Source organism: Palaemon carinicauda, chromosome 34, assembly GCF_036898095.1.
Source record: "Palaemon carinicauda isolate YSFRI2023 chromosome 34, ASM3689809v2, whole genome shotgun sequence".
Lineage (NCBI taxonomy): Eukaryota > Metazoa > Arthropoda > Malacostraca > Decapoda > Palaemonidae > Palaemon > Palaemon carinicauda.
The window spans coordinates 50442327-50447132 of NC_090758.1; the positions used below are offsets into that span (position 1 = coordinate 50442327).

Consider the following 4806-nt stretch of genomic DNA (forward strand, 5'->3'; position numbering starts at 1 on the left):
TTTATTCTTAAATGCTACATTTACATTGAAGTTTTTTAACAGTTGGGGAATTTCTTTAAATGAATCACAATAAGGTAGTACAAGTAAATTTTGTGTGTTATAGTTTTTTCTGTTATCATTACCGAAAAAAGTCTTTTTTTGCTGTTTTTAGGGCATCATCTAACACAATTTCAGGATACTTTAGTTTTTTACCCTATTGCTCTAATACCATTTATTTCGTCATCAATATATTCAGGGCTGCAGACTCGGAATGCTCTTAAAAACATAGAAGTAAATACAGATTTCTTAACTTTGTTGCCTTGGTTTGAGTAATAATGGACATATGCCGAGATATTCGTTGGCTTTCTGTATACACTGAACTTGAGACTATTATTACATCTATGTATGCGACAGTCCAAAAAAGGTAGGGTACAATTATTCTCCAGCTCCATAGTGAAATTTATTGATGGTACCAAACTATTCAATCTAAGAAAAAAGTTATCTAAATTTTCATTTCCTGGCCACACACATATTATGTCGTCAATATATCGAAACCATTTTACATTATTAGGTATGATGTTATTTACGATTCTGCTTTCAAAAAATTCCATATATAGATTGCTCAATACTGGGGATAAATGGTTTCCCATAGCCATACCAAAAGTTTGTGCATAAAATCTCCCACTGAATTCAAATTTACAATCTTTTATACATAATTTAATTAATTCTATTAAAGTGTGTTTGGAGAATGGTAGATTCAATTGTCTATTATCTAATGTTTCAGATAAAAATTCCAACATGTCATCAATAGGTACTTTTGTGAATAGTGAGACTACATCAAAACTGACAAGCCTACAGGTACTGTTGATCTGTACTTCATTCAGTTTGTTAATCAAGTCTACATTATTTTTTATATTTGAATATGAGATGGTGCCAACTAAAGGATTGAGGATATTCACAAGGTACTTAGATAATTTATATGCTGCTGAACCTACAGAGCTAATTATTGGCCTAGCTGGATAATTTGGCTTATGAGTTTTAATAGTTTTAAGAAATCTGTATTTACTTCTATGTTTTTAAGAGCATTCCGAGTCTGCAGCCCTGAATATATTGATGAGAAAATAAATGGTATTAGAGCAATAGGTAAAAAACTAAAGTATCCTGAAATTGTGTTAGATGATGCCCTAAGAACAGCAAAAAAGACTTTTTTCGGTAATGATAACAGAAAAAAACTATAACACACAAAATTTACTTGTACTACCTTATTGTGATTCATTTAAAGAAATTCCCCAACTGTTAAAAAACTTCAATGTAAATGTAGCATTTAAGAATAAAAATATAATAAAAACAGCCTTAATAAAGAATTCTCCTGACATTACCAAGGGATGTGTATATCGTATTCCATGCAATGCTTGTGAAAAATACTATATTGGTCAAACTGGTAAAGCCCTAGAAAAGAGAATTGAACAACATAAGAAAAGTGTCAGGTATGCTCAAGATAATAATGCACTCTTTGCCCACGTTAGAGATAAAAATCACCCTATTAATTGGTCAGGTGCAAAGAAATTGGTTCATTCAAATAACTTAGTGGAAAGAAACATCATAGAGTCCAGTTTCATAAAAGAAACCTTTGAAAACAACTTGAATATTGGTCATGGAATGTATAAACTCGACGCCTTTGTATGTAAATAGATTTGTAAGCTATATAAAAAAACATTAACCACTTAATGTAGAATTGAATGTATTGTGAATAATTAACGTCGGGTGTGAAATTAATATTTAGACCTAAGCTACCATTCATTAAAGGAAACAATTATTTTTATATAGTATGCATAAGTATATTGGCACTATATAGTGTTATGCTAGATATAAGTATTGATATATACATGATTATATGTTTATGATATTAATGTTGTATACATATAAATGTATATATGCATATGTATGTATGTGTATATATGTATATATGTATGTGTATATATACGTATATATGTATATGTATGTATATGTATGTGTATGTGTATGTATTTACGTATATATGTATATTTATTTGTATCTGTATGTATGTATGTATATGTATATGTATATATGTATATATATATATATATATATATATATGTATATATGTATATATATATATATATATATATATGTATATATATTTGTATGTTTGTGTATGTTTTGCTTATGTATTTATATAGATAAGGCTACCGCATTGCCATATAAATAAACTGTACTGAAAGTAAAAAAAGAAGAAAACAAGAATATACCTGCCACTAGAAATGACCCTTTTTAGCAGGTGTCTAACGAGCTTGGGGACTCCTCCTACTCAACACCTGAGTCAAGCCCAGGTAGCGGGGTAAGGGAGTGTTATTGTTCTCTAAATCTCTATATGTATGTTCGTACTTTTGCTTTCCCTATAAATTGCAAGAAACCTCTCTCAATAAATCAGTCCTCTGAGGAAGTATCACGAAACTAGTCAGGACTTAAGTGTATATTCCGTATTTTCATTTTCCCTGTGGTTCTTCTGCACATATATATATATATATATATATAAACTGACACAAGTGGAAGGGCAGGTCTTAGGCCATCGTTTCACAGTTAACTAGTTTCAGATGTAGATATATATATATATATATATATATATATACATATATATATGTATATATATATATATATATATACATATATATATATATATATATATCTACATCTGAAACTAGTTAACTGCGGAACAATGGCCTAAGACCTGCCCTACCACTTATATCAGTTATATAAATATATATATATATATTTATATATATATATGTATATATATATATATATATATAGCCATTAATACTCCACTGCAAAACAAAGGCCCTAGACATGTCCTTCCACTTGCGTCCGTTTATTGTCTCTCTGTGCCATTCCACGCCTGTAAACTTCCTTAATTCGCCGATCCATCGTCTTCTCTTCGTTCCTCTGCTCCTTTTGCAATCTATAAGGACCCATTCTATTTTTCGTAATTTCCATCTATTGTCTGTCATTCTCATTAAAAGTCCTTCCGTTGTCCATTTCTTTTTCTTATAAGTTGTTAGAATATCCTTTACTGTAGTTTGTTCTCGTATCCATGTTGCTCTTTTCTTTTTCTTAATTCTATTCCCATCATTATTCTTTCCATACCTCTTTGTGTAGGAAATAGCTTCTATTTTGAGGCTTTAGTTTAGCTCCAAGTTTCTGATCCATAAGTTAATACTTTTAGGACCATCTCATTTAATACTTTTCTTTTTAGAGAAAGATAAATTTTTCTTTTCATAATCTAATTTTGTTCACCAAATTATCTCTATCCTATGCTTTTCCTTCTTTTAATGTCGGTGTCTTGTCCTGGGGAAAACACGAATATTCAATAACAATCTCCAGAGGCTCATCCATCACTCTTATTGTTTTCTCTTTGAATTTTCAATGAGCATCATCTCATTTCTATTCATATGGTTTTTCAGTCATACATTTCTGATTTCTTTATTCAAAATTTTCTATCATATTTTGTAATTCCTCCCCATGATTCCACAAACACAACTATATCCTCTGCAAGCCTGAAGTTGTTAAGTTAGTCCCCATTATTATAAATTCCTTCATTTTCCCAATCTAAATTCATAAAGATTTCTTTTATATTTAGATAAAAATATATAAAAGTGAGTAATAAGAAGTGTAAAATATTTCTATTGTTAAACTTCAGATTCATGAAAACCAAATCAACAAGGAAACTTGAAGTAACATTCATGATTATATAACATTTAATAAATGGGTGAGTAGTCCACCAAGAAAATTAATTCAGACTTGATTGCCAGGTGAAGGGAGGGAACAGTATTAGTAAAACTCTTTGAGAAATTATTAGATCTGGAACTGGCTTGAGTAACTTTTGCCTTTAATCATGATAATAACAAAATGAAAATCCTGAAATTCGTGGATATAATGCTAACATCATAAAAGTAAAGAACTTTTTTTTTTTATCTGAAGTAAAATTCAGTCCAGATGATCCAAGACTTGATGAGATATCTATAAGACTTCTCATTCTATAAATCTTTTCATTTAAAATGCAGATCTTCTTTCTGATTAAAAGTGAAGAAAAATTAAGCCTTGAAAACTTTCAAATAGATCCAAACATCCGTAAACATTATAATGGAAAATGTTCCTTTCTATGTTATCACATTTCCGTGAAATATTTTATGGAAAGATAAAAAAATCTTTAATCGAAATCAGGTCATCCTTCAAATTTCACTTCTAATGCCTATATAGAATACTATAGAATACTTACCTTTCTATCTCTCCTTGAAGAAGGCAACAGCAGATTTGGGCGTAAGCAATTGATTGGCCGAGTAATTTTCTGTCTCCTGACTCGAGCTCTAATGAGTTTTTGTCCCTTATTCAGGGATTATAACTAATGCAATAAGAAGACTTCACATCTTAGTATCAGACATTAAAAACACGTAGGCCTGATTTTCTTTCTTAGTTGATATAGCACTTGATGTCTTAGCTGGAGGAAAAGTTTTAAATTACAAGTCCAGATATTTTCTGCCCAATTTGCACCAATCGAACATAAAAATGGTTAAAGATCCCTGTGAAACACTTAATGGTACACATTCTTGCTGGCTACTAAAGCAATTCGCTTTACATATATTAGCGACGAGTCAAGCAGCGTGAAGTCACCACAGGAAATCCCAGATAAGATTAGGGCTGCATCCTGCCCAGCGCGCCATCCTTCACTCACCCTGAACACCGAACGTCGTCAGGCGTTGTTATCTGATGACAACACAATAATACTAATGAAACATTAACTCATATTTC

The 4806-nt window shown here is 30.7% G+C and overlaps 1 protein-coding gene across 1 annotated transcript in view; it reads right to left on the reverse strand.

The window, feature by feature from the left end:
• Positions 1-4601, reverse strand: part of LOC137626435 (uncharacterized) — a 423533-nt gene extending 418932 nt beyond the window's left edge. The window contains exon 1 of the mRNA XM_068357427.1: positions 4277-4601. The gene's annotated coding sequence lies outside the window, so the exon portion shown is untranslated. The remainder of the gene's footprint in view (positions 1-4276) is intronic.
• Between the last annotated feature and the right edge of the window lie 205 nt (positions 4602-4806).